The sequence below is a fragment of the Crocodylus porosus genome, unplaced genomic scaffold (assembly GCF_001723895.1).
Source record: "Crocodylus porosus isolate Cpor-Errol unplaced genomic scaffold, CroPor_comp1, whole genome shotgun sequence".
NCBI lineage: Eukaryota > Metazoa > Chordata > Crocodylia > Crocodylidae > Crocodylus > Crocodylus porosus.
This window is the reverse complement of record NW_017728906.1, coordinates 44,520,747-44,540,222: the sequence shown is the minus strand read 5'-3', so window position 1 is coordinate 44,540,222 and position 19,476 is coordinate 44,520,747. Positions and strand designations below refer to the sequence as shown.

The window sequence follows — 19,476 nt, the reverse complement described above, 5'->3', positions numbered from 1 at the left end:
CATGCAAGCGTGTGACAGAACACTTTAACCTCCTTGGACACCCCCTTCTTGACTCAAGCATGGCTGTTCTCAGGCAGCAAACTTTAAAAACTAATTTGAACAGGAAATTGTGAAACAGGAAATCATCCACAGGCTGGACTGTGTTAAGTATCGTTTAAACAGGACTATGGGTTCTTATCCAGAATACCTTTCGAGACTTTTTGTTCCTATGGGTTTACTGCTCATTTCTCCCAGCAGAATACCCTGCCCTCCTTCACTTGATTTTTGTATTCTAATTTCTGTCTCCTTCTTACAGTCGGCTTTCTACATGTCCTTTCACAGCACCTGATGATGGGAACTTCACCTCAAAACAGCTTGTGCTATAGACTAACCAAAGTAGATATATATAAGGTACAAATGTATCCTGCATTCCTGTTAGTCAGGATCTGCTTAACTGTACAGGCAAGATATTGCCTCATACATCTTGCTTTACTCATCAACACTTCCTCATTTAAAACAAGAACTGTTTTCAGCTCTCACAAGCAGAGGTTCAAGAGTCACAGACATGTCAGTCAGTTAAAGCTTTTGTATCATGCTGAAAACTGTCAGTACTAAAGGATCCTGGATGTGGCAGCCTCTTTAAACTGTTTCACAAGTCTTGTGCGTCTGGGAACAAGGCAGTGAGGAGTGAAAGCTTTTTCTGCTGTAAGTGGCATTATACTGGAGAGAAAAGAAAGAAAGCAACAGTCTCCAGATAAAGCATTTTTTTGATCCCACTCCTTTTAGGTTTTGTTCTGGAAAAAGACATCATCAGACAAGACTGCTGGAGAACCAGTTGCAAGATCAAGCCACTGAAGCACAGGTAAGATATAATGAGACTTCACCATAACACCAGAGCTGTCACAACTATTTGCTCAGTTAACTAAAAAAACGTACCTAACCTATATTTGCTCTCGGTCTTTTAAATGTACCTTGATCATTGAATCAGAGTGCTTGCAGGACTAATAGTTGTAAAAGTGTAAGGTTTCGATCAGGTTTGCAGAAAGCAAATGCTGAATTCCAGCACCTATTCATGCTGAGCACATGTGGCTGGGATCTTTTTTCTCCCCCAACTAGAAGAATGTAAACAGCATCAGTGAACAGACTGCCCCCATCAAAAATCAAACACTGTACATTTCAGATTGTAAATGGTCACAATTGACTGATTCTTTTTCTTGCAATAGTCTCTGTGGACCAGTCAGGGGCTGGGGTTCCTATTATACTAAGCAGCTGAGAGGAAGACAGTCTGTGCTACACAGAGCTCACAACATTAGGTTTACTGTGCAGCTAGCATACAGATAAATAAGAGAATAGGAGACAAAGAAATAACAGGGGCAGGAGTGGGGGCATAGGTTGTTGGTCATAAATCAGGGGTTTTAAACAGGTATGTAAAGGCAGACAAAAGAGATTTGTAGATGCTGTGGCAGGGGTTAGTTTGAGAAGGGATTTAGGAGGAAACTGTTCAGGCTTTGAATTTATGTTTATGAAATAAATTTGCTACATATGGTACATTCCAGTCATGAGTAGGCTTGGCAGGATTTGATTTTTATCAGTAAACATTGATAAACAGTTAGTTCACCTCACAGTCACAGACCGACAGCAAAATATTTCCACTGGTAACAGTCAACATTTATAAAAAAGGGACAGTAACAGGCAACCTTTGCCCTGGGATCCTATGACCCCTGCTGACTTCCTGCCCCTGGGGTAGGGGGCTGGACTCAATGATCTTCCGAGGTCCCTTCCAGCCCTAATGTCTATGAAAACTACTGGACAGTGGAGAAAGGAGAGAGTGAAGGACTGAATGGAAAGGGGTTCAAGAGGAAAACAATAGACAATCTAATGACTCAGCAGTTGAGCATTTAGTGTTAAAGCCTAATGACTTATCAGCTAAGCAATTAGCTGCCGACTCACAGGTGGGGGAAGGTGGCTGGAGGGAGGAAGCAGGCTACTTAAACTAATCCCTGCCCAAAAGTCAAGGGGCATGACTGGGGAGAGAATAGTGGAGGCTCCAGCCTGGTGACAGCAGGATACTCCCCTGGCCAGCTAAGCACAAGGGGCCAAGGATGACCATCGCCTCTCTCTGCATTCCCAGAGCTCTGAGAATGCCACTCCTCTTCTGGTCCCTGCCCAGCCCAGCTCTTCCCTGGTGATGAATGAACAGAATAAATTTAAAGTATGTATGCTTTAATGATTTATGAATATTTACATTTTATATTTTGACATGTGATTTTTAGAAAGCTTTTAACAGTATCCTGTCATTACTAAATTGTCTGCCCCCCACACTACTAAATTTGTGCAATCCTGATCATTTAAATCAATAAAAATTGGCATAAATGCTTCAAGATGCACATTTATTTTAGCCATCAACATTATTTAAAGATTTAAAAAAAAAATCAAATTCTGCCAAGCCTAATAAGTAATGGGGAAACAAGTCTGCAGATGACACCAAGCTGGGGGGAGTAGTAGATACTCTGGACAGTAGGGCTAGGATTCAGAGTGGCCTAGACAAATTGGAGAATTGGGCCAAAAGAAGTCTCATGAGGTTCAACAAGGACAAGTACAAAAAGTCCTGCACTTAGGACAGAACAACCCCATGCACCAGTACAGGCTGGGGGCTGACTGGCTGAGCAGCAGCTCTGCAGAAAAGGCCCTGGGAGTTACAGCGGACAATAAGCTGAATACGAGCCAGCAGTGTGCCTTTGTTGCCAAAAAGGTAACAGCATGCTGGGCTGTACTGGTAGGTGTGTTGCCAGCAGATAAAGAGAAGTGATTATTCCCCTCTATTCAGCACTGGTGAGGCCTCATCTGGAGTACTACAGGAAGGATGTAGAGAAATTGGAGAAAGTCCAGCGGAGGGCAACAAAAAATGGTGAGGGAGCTGGGGAACATTGGATGCTTATCTTGCTGGGATCCTATGACCCCAGCTGACTTCCTGCCCTTCGGGCAGGGGGCTGGACTCGATGATCTCCCGAGGTCCCTTCCAGCCCTGATGTCTATGAAATCTATGAAACATGACTTACGAGGAGAGGCTGAGGGAATTGGGCTTATTTAGTGTAAAGAAAAGATGACTGAGGGGATTTAATATCAGCCTTCAACTACATGAAGAGGGGTTTAAAAGAGCATGGAGCTGGACTATTCTCAGTGATGGCAGATGACAGAACAAGCAGCAATGATCTCAAATGACAGCAAGAGAAGTTTAAGTTGGATGTTAGGAAGCATTTTCTCACTAGGAAGGTAGTAAAATTTGCTGGGATCCTATCACCCCAGCTGACTTCCTGCCCGTCGGGCTGGACTCGATCTTCCGAGGTCCTTTCCAGTCCTAATGTCTATGAAATCTATGAAAAACACTGGAACAGGTTACCCAGAGAGGTGGTCGACTCTCCATCCTTGGAGGTTTTCAAGACCTGGCTAGTCAAAACTTTGCCTGGGATGATTTAGTTGGAGATGTTTCTGCTTTGAGCAGGGGGCTGGACTAGATGACCTCCTGAGGTCCCTTCCAGCCCTAATTTAATGTGATTCTATGAAACACAGGAATGAACAAACTAGAAAGAGATGCATATTTCAGAACATGTTTTAATATAGAGAGAGTTATCAATTGTGTCCAAATGGTGAACTATGCAAAGCTGGATAATTTGCCCTCACTGTTCTTCAGAGCAATTGTTGTCCACCTTTTTGTACAAGGACCCATTTGTAAGCATCAGTGGCCAGTCCTGACCCGGTACCCCTCACAAAGTGTGGGGCAGGGGCCCCTCAAGCAGCCCCTTGCAGGCTGGAACTCTGCCAGCCTGCAAGGGAAAGCCATGGTTTCCCACATTTTTCTCCTTTAAAAAGGAGACTCCATTTTGAAAGTTTGTTTGCAACCCTTTCATATATCCTTGCAACTCACTTTTGGGTCATGACCCACAGATTGAGAAACACTGCCTTAGAGAAGGGATGGGCAAAATATGGCCCACAGGCCAGATTCAGCCCACCAACTGATTGGATCCAGCCAATGGAGGGGGTGCCCACAAATTGATAAGATCCAGCCTGTGGCTATACCCACAGGGCTCCACATGAGGCTGAGACCCACCCAAGGCAGCCCATGCTGCACTCCAGCTAGGGTGGCCATCATAGAGGACAGTCCGGTTGTCCTCTGTCCTCTACTGATATAAAACCTGATGCCTTTCTCTTGAAGAGAAAAATAGAGGGCATAAAGGCACCAGGTTTTGTATCAATAGAGGGCAGAGTAGCAGAAAACCAGACTGTCCTCTGTGATGGCCACCCTAACTCCAGCCCAGGCCACCAAGTTGGTGGAAGGCAGCCAGGAACTAAAGCCAAAGCCCCACACACTGGGGCAGGAGCCACCTGGCTGAAGCTTCTTCCTAGCCCACAGTGGCCCAGCAGGAGCATGAGATGGCACTGCTGGAGGCAAGGGGAGCCAAACACCAGCCACACCAGGAGCAGATCCACTGAAAGCTGTGCATGCTGGCCAGGGCCAGGCATTGTGCAGACTTCCCGAGGCAGGGCTCAGCCCCCTACAGAGTGCCATGCGGGCAGCTGTGGACCACACCACCTGGGTAAGATCTGCTGCATGAGCCCCTTGCCCCCTTCTCCTTCCCCTCACCCCAGCCAGCTGCCAGGACCTAGCACCCAGGCAGTTCCCTTCCCATCAACTATATGCCTTCCCCCCCACACACCTTCACAGGGCAGGGGCTGCCCCATGACCCCATTCTGTGATCCCAGCCTCACCCACCCATCTTGCTCCTGAATACACCCACTCCCTGCCTGCCTGCAGCCCCATCCCACATAGGGAGTTTTGGTTAGTGGTTGCAGCGGGGGGGGGGCAAGGATGCTGACCCAGCCTGCAGTTCATCAAAACTGTGGCCTCTGGGCCCAAATAACTGTCTACCCCTGCCTTAGGAGGCAAGCTTCATCTAAATTTAGAAGGGTTGTTGATTTTTTCAAAAGCATTTGAAGTTCCTGAGTCACTCATTCAAAAGCAGTCTGGGAGCCTCAGTCTCACAACAAGTCAATAGACCTCGGACCCATAAGACAGGGAAGTGATTTAAAATGGGAGTGCCCAACCACCCAGTCGCAGACCAGATCCAACCCCTGGCACTGCATCATCTGGCCTGCATGGCTTCCAACAGATCCAAAAATTTGGTAGTAGGGGAACAAGTGCTTGCTGCTAAATTTCCAGACCCATAAGGAGTCCTATGAGCTGGACAGCATGCCCCTACATGCTGGATCAGGCATGGAAGCTTGGGACCCAGTCCCAAGGTGCGGGGTGGTGCGAGTCCCGATCCTGGCACAAGGGGCTTCATTCAGCCCACTCTGACCTGCGGGGCCCAAAGGTCAAGCACCACTGATTTAAAACGTTTAACTAAAGTTCTTTCATCATTTCAACAAAATTATGAGTTTTGAAAGTTTGTTGAAACCACATGAATGTGCAATTCACTCATTCTGAAACCCAAAGACTTGCAGTGACTGAAAAAAAAAAAAAAAAAATACAGGATATACAACAAACTCAGGCTCTTAGTTACACAGGGAATGTAGCATATGCTCTGGAACGCTACAGCTGACCTCTCTCAAGAAGCTAAACAATACCTCTTGAGAAACAACAACTGCCTTCTCATATTTGGGTTTAGAGCACTGAACTATTTACAAAAATGAGGCCTTTATAACTTTTTTGTCTGCAGTTAGCAGGGTTCCAATACAATGCTGCACTAGTGAAAAAGCTCATTTAATAATGTAAAGTACTCATTCATTCTTGTCCAAACAGAAATGCATGTTATGGAGATTTAATCTGATAGCATGCATCTGCCCTTATTAAAAAGGGCCACCCCAAAAAAGAGACAGCTTTTTACAGTTTTAGAACAAGCCATTGATTGTTTGGTCTCACTGTGCTACATTCACTATTTCCATATAGTATTTCCCAATTCCTTTTTTAAAAATGCTTTAATATTAGCATCAAAACATTGTAATAATAGTTTGTTTTTAACGTCACTAATACTTAACAACAACATAAACAATATCATCAGTGTTGACAGTATTAGCCATAGCTGATAGTGTTTTTATAAGTCTTCAAATACCTAAAGAGCAATGGTCACTAATTACAGAGAAGATGGAGATGGGCTTTTCTCTGTGGTTTAGGGGACAGGACAAGGAGCAATGCCCTTAAGATGTAGCACTGAAAGTTTAGGTTGGTAATTAGGAGGAACTTTCAGACTGAGGGTGGACAAGCATAGTCATAGTCGTATAACTTGCAGCTCTTGCGTCATGTCATTTCACACACTACACACTGCAATATGACCTGTATTTGCCCTCTCCCGAGAGTGTTATTGCTTGTGTTCTCACTTTTCTTGCCTATTTTCCCTCTAAATGCTCGGTTTCTTGTTTTGCATCATCTCCAGTTTCTCTTTATGCGTTTAGCTGTTTATCTGTTTAAACCCTAGGGACTTGAATGTGATGATTTTCTCTCTAAACTGGGATTTACTCCTCAAATAGTTCCATAACTATTTTTAGAACAGTGTTACACAAATAAAGCAAGGAGGTAGGAATCCTAGTTCTTCAATGATTTACAGAGTAGCTTTGAACTCTTCCTTTGTGAAACCTCTATGCCCAGATTCTACCAGTTTGTGCAAGATTATTGAAATAAACTGAACTCTGTAGATGACACCTACTTATATACACACACACACAAATGTTCGCAGGAGCTGGCCCTAGGAAGTGGCATTGTTTCACTCCAGAGACAAAGCAGTGGGTTGTGCTGCAAATACTTTACATTTTTTTCTATTGTACTTGTGTGACTCACTTAACCCCAATCTAGTCACTTGATCTCAGGAGGGAAGACCTTACTATACTGTTACTTTCACACTAATTATTAGAAATACACTTATTTTAGAAAATGTCTACAGCCCACTCTGCCCCTTTATTCTTCAAGTCTCTCTTCCATCTGCATTTCCTCCTCTGTAGCATCTGCCAATTCACACCATGATGGGCCAACTTTCACACCCACCCCTTCCCAAACAAATTGCTAAAAGTGATCACACTGAAAAAGTACTGCTAACATCCAAGCATTGGGCTTCAGAGGCAACACCTAATGAGACTAATGAAGGTGAGGAAAATGCATGCCTTTAAGTCATTCTTTCAGCCTGCCCAATTCAGGAAAGCAGCTTTGTACTAGCAGCAGTCACTCATATTTGGCATTTTGTTCACGCAGTCAGAGTTAGAAACCTATTTCTTTCTTACTGAAATCTTAGCTTACTGCAACATTTGAATATGCCTGCAACTCCACTGACAGATGAAGAAAGGCTGAGGAATCTGGGACTCTTCAGCCTGAAAAAATAAGGCTGAGAGGGACTCAGTAGCAGCTTACCGCTACATCAGAGACGTGCATCAAGGGCTTGCTGAACAACAGTTCACCAGGACACCCTTGGGGAAAACCAGGAGTAATGGTCACAAACTCCTGGAAGATCGATTCAGACTCAACATTAGGAAAAACTTCTTCACAACTAGAGTGTCAAGACTGTGGAATAAGCTCCCTTCAGAGGTGGTGCAATCGCCTACCCTGGAAATCTTCAAGAGGAGACTGGACCATCACCTTGTTGGGGTCATCTGACCCCAGTCATCTTTCCTGGTTGACACAGGGGGCTGGACCCGAAGATCTTCTGAGGTCCCTTCCAGCCCCTTACAATTTATGACATGCCAGCACATTTGACACCCCTGACTTAAGAGAGGTAGTTAGTCATGTAAGTCTGAAGTCAGGCAGAAAGTAGGGAAGGGTTCAGGAAGCCATGACCTTTTATAGGCAGCAACCTACTAAAAAGCTTTATATAGAAAGGAAAGGGATACAGGGCACTGCTAAGAGAGGCAGAGTGGGTTGGCTGAATCAGCTGAGATGAACAAGGCAGTTAACAGAGAGAGACACTGGAGTTAACAGCATATACAGGTAGCAGGATAAGGATCCATAGTCCCTTCTGAGACCATCAGGTCTGGGGATGATTTCTTGTTGTACAATTTTATATTCAGGCTGTTTTTTAAAGTTCTTTTGTTTAAAGGCAGCTATGCTGAGGTTAACAGCATTATTGTCCCTCACCCTTCTCTACAATCACTTTCTTTTCTATATAAAGCCCTTTCTTTCTGCCAGACCATTCATAGTGTCTGACTTAGCAGGTCTATGAGAGCCTGTGTCTCACTGAACCAGGTAGTCTCTGCCTTGTCTTCTGTCTGATAAATAGCTATTCTGCTGAGAAGTGCTTTGTCTTCTTATGGCCCAATAAATTAAACCCATACTGGTTAGACCAAAGTCATCAGACAGTTCAGACATGAAGGATTTGCTTATGGACCCTGTTTATTTAACAGTGTAAATTTCTAGAATGCATGTAATCCCACTGCACTTTAGCCAGCTTTTTCCAAATAACCTTCTAGTTCCAAATAACTTAGGAAGTTCTACAACTATGACAGTTTATACTGGCACAGCTCAGTAAGCCATATGGATAACGTCCTGGAACAGACTATTGTGACAGAAAAAGTGCTGCTTTGAAGATAAGAATTTAGCCAAGTATCTAACTCACATGCGTCATCTTCTAGATCCTACCAAATACAAAGTCATGAGTGCATTGATCTGCTCAGTGTTGGTGGCATTCCACATCCATGTCTTTTGTACAGATCTCCCCCTCCTAAATCATTATAAGAAAGCATAATAAAAATGTAGATGAATAAACAAGATAGCGATAGCAGGAAGTTCTGTTTGTATACACGCACATGATTTGGAAACAATTAAGATTGAACATGTTTCAATTTTTTTTTCCAAGTGTTTTAGCTGCTATATTGCAGGGTAATCATATATTAATTGAACAGTGCTGACGTTAAAGAAAAGCAAGTCAATGTCTAACAGTTACGTGAAACTAAAGAGATTTTACCTAGCAGGAATTCACTTGTACTTTTTATTTGGTTTTAGTCTTGGCCATTTAAAACAGTTTCAATTTGTATTTTGTTTTGGATTGGAATGAAATTAAAAAAAAAAAAAAGATACTATGCACACCTCAAGAAATGTGCATATGAAGCCAACAGCTTTTGATGGGTTGTGGGTTAAAAACTCAGCTTTAAATCAAATGCAATGCAGAAATAGTAGCTTGACCAAGGGCCTTACTCAATAAGCTGAACAAATGTTAATCAGCTTAATGTTGTTCAGCTTAGTGGAACAGTTGCACCTTAACTCAAAAAAAATCTTTGACTGCCCTTCAGCTACAGAGTTTTGACTTGCCACTAGAGGCTTGGTGAGCAGAGGCATGTCTAAGAGCTAGGGGCAGGACCTGCATGTTGCTTGAGCTCCAGGCAAACCCAATGATTTTTTTCCTCCAGAGCCTGCACTTCCCCAGCCTGGGCTGCCAGCCAACCAGGCACCACTGGAACTTCAAAAAGGATTGGGCCCGTTAGTGTTCAGACAGAACCCAGCTGGCCAGCAGCTCAGCTAGTGATGGCGAGCTTCGAAGTTGGGGGAAGAATAGCAAGATCCTTCCCCCCAGGATCTGGACATATGCCCCAGCAGGGCTAGATGGCTGGAGCAGGGTGAAGCTCAGCAGCTGCAGCACTGCAGCTCAAGGCTGGCTCCCACTGACCCCACATGCCACCAAGCTGTGCAGGCAGTGGATGTGGTTGGTAGGTACCTGATGCCCCTGAACCCCCTGTAGCAGCCTTGCAATTCTGGGTATGGGGTTCAGGGCTGCCTGTTTGGCTTGGGGCTGTACAGAGCAAGCAAAGAGGCTGCACCACTCCCACCCACCTCCCAAGCCCAGTGGGAGTGGGAACTCCTGTCCCTGTACACCCTTCCCTCTCTCCTCCCCCACTAGGGGGTTCAGGCACCTGCCAGCCATGGTCACTGTTGGGTAAGCCAGGCAGGGGAAACCAGTGGCTGGACCCTGCACAGCCCAGTGGAGTGCAGGCCATGCTGCAGCCGCTGAGCTCCACCCTGCTCCAGGCACCCTGCCATACCACAGCATGTGTCTAAGTCCCAGGGCCACAAGCACCAGGCAGGAGACATGCCACAGTGGAGTACAGGACTGGGTGCAGGCTCACCTGCAGGTCAGGGGGAGGGGAGAGCACCAGTCTGCCACCCCTGCATGCACTGCAGCCTGAGTCTGGACTGGGCATTCAAAGCAGCAAGCCAATCTGGGAGGTACTGCAGTTGCCAGGTGCTTTAGGGCTGCAGTGCTAGCTCTGCCCAGTGGGAGCAGCAAGAAAGAAGCACTGTGTCCAGCTCCACTGCCTCCCAGCATACCCACTCTGAACTCAAGCAGAACCACTATATTCTGGGATGCTGGAGGACTTCAACTTGGGTGGAATAGCTGCAGAGAGTGGCTACACCTTAATAGAACAGAAGCAAAATCAGGTGAACTAGAAATAATCCTGTCCTGGAGTGACATAACTTTAAGCCAAATAATGAGTGCTTTAAGCCGCTTAAAGGGTATTAATGTGCAGCCAATCCAGGGGTTTGGAGCTCCAGAAGCCACCTAAAATTATCATGTAACAATGGCCCTAGATTTAGTTGGAGACAGAATCTCCAACTTGACTGAAATGGTTGAAAAACCCTAGCAACTCTTTTGATACGCAGGATATTAGTTAAATCATTTTCTAACCTAAACCCAGCTAAGTGTTTCATGCAGTTATTTTTTCAGAGCTTCCCTGATCAGCCTTTATTTTCATCTTATAGAGAAGTCATACACCATCTGTATTATTTGTTTTCTCTTCCAATTTCCCTTCCTGGGCAGCTGGCAAGACTCTGCATACTGAGCTGGAGAAGGCAGGAGTCACACTTGCTTTTCCCAAGTCACTGCCTGAGTTGGTTATCTGCACAGTCCAAATCCACATCATAGGATTTGGATGTTCAATTCCCTCCCCTCCCCCGGGAATGAAATGTTCTAATTTCAGCATGTGAAAACCTGTGGTTTCTCCATGCCCAATATTATACAGCACCAAGTGGTGAAAGTCCTGAAACAAAGTTGCGTTTCTGTAGACAGGAGCTTGATTTGGCAAGATCTCTTTTGGCATAGTTCCTGATAAGAATTAATTGCTGCTGTGTGAAATATTTTTGAGCTGTGCCTAAGAAACCTTGCGCTACCAAGTCTATGGAACACAGTCTTACTCAGCTTTAGACAGAGGGAAGAACAGCCAGAAATAACAATGCATTCTCTCTTCCTTGCATCTTTTTTAAGCATGGGTATTAGCAATACATGTTTGTAGTTTTACTAACAGCCATATTCGGCAACTGAATACTCACATTCCTCCACAGCTAAGGACATTCATTTGCAAACTCTCAAATTCAGTACAAAAACTGAGAGCAGAATCCACAGGAAACAACAGATGCTGTTATCAACATAAACACTGGTAACTTCCCAAAGCACAGACGTTATTTTAAAAAGCCTTCTGCTCTTGTTCTAATTATGACAGATACCTTTTACCCAAAGTGTTATTGCTCTCCTCTCTTCCTCAATGACCACCAAAGAAACAGCTCCCTTCTAGTGCAGGCCTATCATCACATATATCTATCTACATGAGCTTCAGCAGACACTCTTCAGGCCTCATTGTGCTGGGCTGTGTGAAGTCTGCACTTTGGGCTCCAGAATAATAAGTGTTTTGTTATAGTAACAAATTGTTTGCATGAGCCAAGGCCAAAATCATTCCCAACAGGTGAGATTTTAATGATTTGCAGAGAAAGAGGGAGGCAGGACTGTTGCTTCAGATGCAGTGAAATCTTCCTTCATCACCCTCTCACCAGCTGTAACCAGGCTGTGCTCTGTCTCAGCTATGTTCCCATGGTCCTCTGCCCACGAAAGAAAGGTTCACAGGGAGTGCAGGGTTTCTGTTGAAGAAGAAAAGTTTGAGAAGCAGCTGTGACAAGATGAAGCAAGTCTATGAGGCAGAAAGTGGCAAGTCATTTTGTCCAAAGTTCAAATAAGAGATGGATCAAGGATTTCCCAAAGGGAGGTACAGGAGCAGCAACCCACGTTGCAGGGCTAGCTGCCCCACCCTGCTTCCAGCTTCTCCTGTCCCCACCAGTGTGGGCAGACTGAGCCACAGGAGCCTCCAAGGACATTAAGTCCCTAAAGCAGGTGAAAATCCCCCCTTTCTTTTCAAAGGCAGCTCCCCTCCTCTCCCCTTCCCACTCCCCTGCCTGCTCCAGAGCCAGCCAGGCTGAGCATGGGCTAGGCTCAGCTGGGGAGGGGACAGCAGCAACCACGCAGCTAGAGAGTAGGTCTCCCCCACACTGCCAGGTCCTGGAGCAGGCACTGCAACTGTCCCTGTCCCAAGCTGAGCCCAGCCCCCACACCATAGGCGGGTAGGGCACTGGAGCTTTCTTGGCCAAGGGACAGCAGGGAAAAACAGGCAGAGTGGGGAGGGCAGAAAAGAAGTAAGGAGAGAGCTGGTCTTTGAGCAGGAAGGGGGAAGGAAGACAGATTTTCATATGCCATGGGGACTTCAAAAAGTCCCTAGAGGCTCCCATGTTGTGTTCCAATCCAACCAGGCAGTGCGTAGCTGCAGCACTGCACTCCCTCTGAGTCCTCCCTTGGTTCAGACATTATTCCAACACTGATTGTAATATAATTGTGCATCTCTCCTTTTACAAAAGGGATGGGGAAGAAAAGAGGGCATTAGTTGCATTTATTATGGAAGAGCAGATCCTCAGAGAAGTTATACACTGGGGTCCCAATTCAGCATAGCATTTAAAGCAAGCACTTAAAGGCCATCCTCTTCAGCCAAAACAAGCCTTAAACCCATTTTAAACACATGCTTAAGTCCCATTTGAGTCAATGGAATAACACAGGCCTTAAATTAAGTGCAAGATTTAAGTGCTTTGCTAAATCAGGGCCTGAATAAGGCTGCAATATTGCCAAACAAAAACAAATGTTTTTAATAAACATCTGTTAGGAAACAGCTCAAAGCTGGAGTGTTCTTGCATCCTTTCACAGGGAACACATTTATATTCTTTTCCGTTCAACCATCTGGATCCCATCCAAGTGAAAAATCTTTCAGTTAGTCCAAGTGATTTGGGGTCGTCACAGCTATGTATAGGAAAAGATGTATTCCACTCCCAACTACTGCACACATTGCTCTTTTAAACATAAGGACAGAGGTATAACTAGCACTTCCAGCTATAACTCCACTTCCAAGTGGAGTCAAACAAGTGGGCAGAGATGCTGTTGAGCACTGGAGAGCTTGGAGTGAAGACAGCAGGATACCATTTGTGCCCCCTCTACATTGACACCCAGCTCACCCCCACCGTAGTTACAAAGGAGCCTCCCCATTTCGTATAGAACAGCTGCCCACGTGGTTCAGTTCAGGTGCAGTATAGCATCCACACAGCTAATAAAAATCTGTGCAGCTCCATTCATTTGCAGCTTGAAGAGGTTAAATAAAGGGTCACCCACTGGCCTTTGCTGAGGATCTGACCTATTCTTCCAAGAGCAAACACTCTGCCTCAGCTGGCTCAGAAACCACATGAGCCATCCCCGACAGCCACAAGCCACAATAACAAACACTCCTGAGTGAACTGTGGCCAACCAATTCCAGCTCAAAAGAAAGTTACCATGCTTCTACAATGAGAGAGAGAGAGCGAGCACTACATTATTCACAGTTTGCAGGGAAGACATGCCCAGAGCACACTGTTCACTCTAGAAACATTTTCTGGGAAGAGTCACAGATGATAAACTGAAGAGCCAACCAGTTGTGGCTCTTGGGGGCAAACACCCCAATACCACTTCTGTAGACAACTTATTCTAGGCAACTCCATGTCTTCACCAGAGATGAAACATGTTGTTTACATGCATTACATTTATTGCACAACACACAATAAAATTGTTTTTCCTTGTTCAGTTAGATATCTCTGGTGACTCAAAGGAGAAAAATTGGCTTACCCTGTTACTGAGTTTCCCACAAAGGGGAAATCCCCAACTATAACTAATCCGTGGCTATGTCCCTTGGGCTGTTCTAATTTATGCCAGGGACTGCAATAATCCATGGCTGGCCCCAGAATTTGAGCAGCTACCAAAAAAAAAAAAAACCAGCTCAAAGATCTGGTATCTCTTAAACCAGCTTTATGTAGCTCAGAAAAGGTGATCAGCATGTGACAGTATTAGGATCACTTCCCACAGCAAAGTGTGAAGTAAACAGATTACCCCATTTTAACTCACAAGCAACCTTGCTTTTACCACAGGTTAAATTCATGCACATAGGCATTTGCTATGATAACAGTTCACGCCCTAGCTTCCCTCGTCATAAATCACTCCTGGAACAAGATCCTAAGCAGCCACGTGGGATCCTGGGCAAAGGAATTGAACAATAAATCGTGTACAAGCAGCAGCATGCCAGCCCAGTCTGTGGACCTATTTATACAATAAGGAGCAGAGCTCATGGACTAATTTGTGAGAGGTAATCTTGAGGCATCTGCACCAGATAGTGTATCTTAGTTATCTTTGAGTGCTGTATGTAATTTGATATGTTGCACTTAAGATAGGTGGCAAGTCAGCCAGTGCCTAGAAGAGTGATTCTCAATCATGGTGCCAGGACACCTTGGGGTGCCACCAGATCTTTTGAAGGATGATGTGGGAAGTGTAAGGAGATAAGCAGATAAGGGTAAGCTCAGCCTTCCCCTGCCTTGCTGCTCCCTCATCCGCATTACCCAACCTCTCTGCAAGGAGATAATCATTGTAACGCATTAGGATTTTGAAATGGGGTGCTGATCAATACAGAAAAAAGTTATGAAGTACTTTGAGTCTACAAAGGCTATGAATGACCGACTGGCCTAGAACAACACAGGAATTACAACACAGCTGTCTGCAGTATATTTATGCAGTCTCTTGCCTTGTTGGCAAAGTCTGCTAACTACAATGACTCTGATTTCATTACAGAGGAGGAACTTGATGTTCTTCATGTATGCTCCTCAGTTCCACATATTATCTCCCAAGGGGTTTCAGAGTGCTCCAAAAATTAGATAGACACTTTGCCCTAATGTTGTACAGCCTGTGTCAGGGTGGCAGGCATCCAGTAAACAAGCTTATGACAAGACAGCACAGGAATTGTCGATGTCAAATGAAGGAATATCTTATCCAATTACTAAGTACTTTGCATTTAAGTGCCTTTAATGTGAGAATCTCGAAGTACTTTCCTTCTATGAAAGAGGCAGATGTCATTGTCATCATCTGACAAGTAGACAAACTGAGGCGCAGAAGCTAAGTGACCTACAAATCACACAAAATCCTTTTTCCACTCCAAGTAAAACATAGCAAGTTATAGGCAAGTGAAGGCTAGTTCTCTCATAGAAGTAGACCTACCTGAGACTTGTGAAAAACACTAGTGCTTTTAAGTATTGGAATCTGTCAAAAAAGAAAACAGAGAAATTCTCAGAAGTCATGAAGTTTGTATTTTTTAAGAAAACAAAATATCCTTTTTTCCCATATATTACTGATTTTGGTTATTTTTTAGTAAGCTTCATTGGGTTTTCAAGTTCTTTGCTGAATCTGGGCCTTAGTTGCCAAAAGCACGCATAATTTAACTCTCAATTCAACACTTTCAGTCTGATATCCTGAGGCTAGCACGCTACTGTTGAACCAGCAGTAAAAACATGCTGTGGTTTTGGCTATCTGCAGAACTCTGCAGTAAAAGTTCAGTCCCAAGGAGGTAAGGCACAGTTCTCAAAGCCATTTGAGTTTCCATGAATTTAACCGAGACTATGCAAAACACTGTTGTGCACTTCTACCAGATTATGAAAGCAAGCAATTTAAATAAATTAAAAAGTAAATTAAATAAAGTAATAATCAAGTAATAGAGTGCTTCACAAAGCAACTCCCATTGACATCAATGGGGCCACCATTTTTTGCATATGTTAATAACTTCAGAAGTAAGCATTTGCAGGATTGCAGTGCTAATAACTGAAGCCTTACCTTACAGCTCTATAAATTTCTTAAAAATATCCAGGGGAAGTTTCCAGTTAGCCCAATTCATCCCTCAGGTGTTTTGACTGCACTTACCATATGCTGGAAATCAAACAAGAACCCTAGTAAAATATCACAAAGTTTGTATGTTATTGACTTTTACCTGTAAAGGGCAGTGGGACCTAGAGAATGAATCTCTCCCAGACAAGGGAGCACTGGACATCACAGCAGGTATTTCTGTGTACACCAGCAGTTCCCAGCCTGTGGCACACGTAACACCAGTGCTACACAGACAACCTGTCAGTGGTATGTGTTAACAGACTAATTATAATTACCTTATATGACAAAAATTTGCTAGTGGTATTTAAGGTTGTGCCATTTTTAAATTGGTGGTGCGCAACCTGTCAGAGTTTGGGAACCACTGGTCTACACCATGTCAGTAACAGGTTTCAGGGAGAGCCCCTGCCATCCCAAAACTTCCTTAGTGAAACTTCTCCAGACCCCTCCCCAGCATGCACTCCCATCGTAGGTGGGCCAGATGTGCTCACCCCTGTTTCCTAAAACCAGCTGCTGATATGAAGTAGACAGAGCCCTAGCAGTTGCAAGCCTTCTTGGGAATTTTTATTTGAGACACGTTACTCCCCTAAGCATTGGCTTGGACCAGTCAGAAATACAACACATTAACATTACCAGTTTGAAAAAGAATAGGAATAAAAGATTTAAACCTACTGTCAGGGGTGGAAAGGTGTTTCTGTAGATCTCAGCAGAAGCCCACTTGACCTCTGTTGTTTTTTGGTGGCATAATGTGAGCAAAACCACATCTTTTCATACTGCTCCATTTTATTTTGAGTCACTCCTTGCTCTCTGTCATGCTGCCTACTGATTTCTGGAGTTCCAAGGCTGAGTTTGGTGTCTTTACTACTTTTTGCTTTAAGTACAGTGATCAAATTTGTAAATCCTACTTCTTATAAAAGAGTGACTCAGAGATAGTTCAGGCATCCCTTTGCACAGCTCTACAAAACATGCTGAGCCTAATATTATAATTGGGCATAGGCCTCAAAGCAAAGGCTACCAGTTGAACCTCCTTATAGTTCAAGCAGTCTGAATCACTCCAATACTTGGTACAAGACTACCTCCTCTGCTCTGCAGCCTCTATGGTGTGTCACCTGTTATTTGGCAATAGTGTATGTTTTATAAGCACAAGAGAAGATGCAGACATATTTACAGTAGATTCAGTGCAACTAGACCTGTCACCCAGTTGGTTAAGGCTCAAGTGTCCAGCAAAAGAAAAACTGAAGCCAATATTTTGTCCTTCTCTCAGTAAAACTTGGTCAGCATGTTAAAAGAGTAGAAAATCTCTAAGTGACTACTGCATGCTTCCTGTCAGACATTATGAAACAGAGACTGTATCCAGAAAAGACAGTATTAAGTCTTTTGACTAGATTGCATCTGATGACAGCAGTTTGTCACAGACACAATAAAGTTTCCCTTCCATTTCCTAAAAAAGTCCCAAAGAATTTCCCTTTTTTCCCCAGTAACCAGGCTTTAAACAAGATATGGATCCGAGAGTAGAAAGTAGGATTTTTTTTTCCTCTTGCCTTCTTTGGCCTGATGACATTTGCCAAGGGGGTTTTGTACTCTAGTAGATAATTTTAGCATCAAGCTCGTCTGAAGACATACTTGTTTAACGGATAATTAAATGACATTTTAATAGCATTACCGGTCCACGAAGGCAAGTTACAAGATCTGCAAGCTAATTACAACAAAATAGAAGCAGACATTTGCCTTAATGAATATTGCTCTGACATCAATTGCAGGAAGACGCACAGGCCTCTGGCAGAACAGTTTTAACCTCCCTGGACACTCCATCTCTGACCTGAGGGTGGCCGTTCTCAGGCAGCAAGCCTTTACAAACTGACTCATACAGGAAACTGAGGAACAAGAAATCATCCACAGACTGGATTATATTAAGTATGTTTTAAAAAAGTACAATGGATTCTTATCCCATTACCCATAGTAGCTTTTATGATCCCTTTATTGCTTGCAGATTTCCTTTTCCTGACACTCCCTCCCTACCCACTCTTTGCCCCCCTTTTGCTTTTGTATTCAATTTTTTCCTCTCCTTATGCACAGCTAGGTGCACATCCTTTCACAGCATCCAATGAAGTAAGCTTCAGCTCAAAAAAGCTTATATTATACATGTACTTTAGTTAATCTGTAAGGCGCAAATCTAGCCTGCCTTCTATTTGTCCCAATAGCCACCATGAAATGCTCACAGTTGGAATGAATTTGTAACATCAAATTGTGTTGTTAGAGTCATCTACTGTCCTTCTTTTCTCATGCATGTGAATCTAGAGAAGTAATTCCATTTACTCCATTGCACAGATCCCAGATTTATACTGGTGTGATATTATTTGCCCTATGTAACTACAAGGTTTGCTGGAAGATGACATACTAAAAAACAAGTGGAGTCAAAGTCTCTGCAACCCCTGTAATATTCAAATGATACCTAGAACTGGATGTGGCCTCTCTCCACCCCAAACGTATTTGCTGAAAAGAGGAATTTCAGGGGAACAAAAAATATTTACATATTAACGTCAACTAAACAAGTAGTTTCAACTGAAAGAGAGAAGAAAAAGCTTTCAAAACAAAATATCAATATTCTCGGGGGAGGAGGGAAGAGGGGGAAAATAAAACACGCTGACCTATTTTTTAAAACAATTTTTCATTTATATTCACCCAAACTAAAAAACAACAATTTAAACAAAATATTTGAAAGTTGATTCTACACGTTTTCAATTGTGCTGAAAACCCCCCCAAAAAATTCTGGTTTCAGTTAAACTTGAACCCAATTTCCTGTTTGGCCACTAGGCCAAAAAATACTGCAACTAAAACAGGCTGATTAATGTATGTGGTTTCTCCAAGCAGACAAAAATCCCAAGTAGGTCATTTTTCTAAAAACTAGCTGGCTGTCTTCAAACTAATTAGCATCAGTGTAGTTCAGTTGTACTGCAACATGCAACTGGACATATGAGTTGGAGAAGGCAGGTAGAAATTTCATTAATGCAAGTTTTCAGGATTGTCATAAATTCTAAGTAGGATACAATTAAGAAAGTTACCTCAAGTATATATAGCTTCTAACCTTTTGAGGAACAGAAAAAATAAGGTTCTTTTCTGCAAGCATTTAAGCTTGTGTGCAACTTTGCTCTCATGAACAGTCCTGTTGAATCGCGTGGTTCTTCCCTTTTTAACTTGAGTTAGGCTCAGGCTTAAGCATTTGCAGAGCAGAAGAAAGTAGGACTGGAAAAAACTTCGCAGGTTAATCTATTGACTAGATTCTACTCCAACCCCTGCTCAAGAGAGGAGCATCCCTGACTAAACCATCTGCCTAACCTGCTCTTGAACACATCCAAGAATGGAAATTGCATAGTTTCTCTATGTAGCCTGGTCCTATGCTTGACTAGCTCATAATCAGAAAGTTCCTCCTACTCTCCAACCTAAATTTCCCCTGCTGCAGCTTAGGACCACGGCTTCTAGTCCTGTCCAC

At 43.7% G+C, this 19,476-nt stretch overlaps 1 protein-coding gene across 7 annotated transcripts in view; it reads left to right on the top strand.

The window, feature by feature from the left end:
• Positions 1-260: 260 nt before the first annotated feature.
• Positions 261-19,476, top strand: part of LOC109305881 (CD276 antigen homolog) — a 45,292-nt gene continuing 26,076 nt past the window's right edge. For 3 of the 7 annotated variants that reach the window (XR_002099751.1, XM_019529032.1, XM_019529029.1), the window contains exons 1-2: positions 289-841; positions 17,747-17,900. The gene's annotated coding sequence lies outside the window, so the exon portion shown is untranslated. Of the gene's footprint in view, positions 842-17,746; positions 17,901-19,476 lie in introns of all 7 variants that reach the window. The other 4 variants (XM_019529034.1, XM_019529036.1, XM_019529035.1 and 1 more) reach the window with 4 other exon arrangements.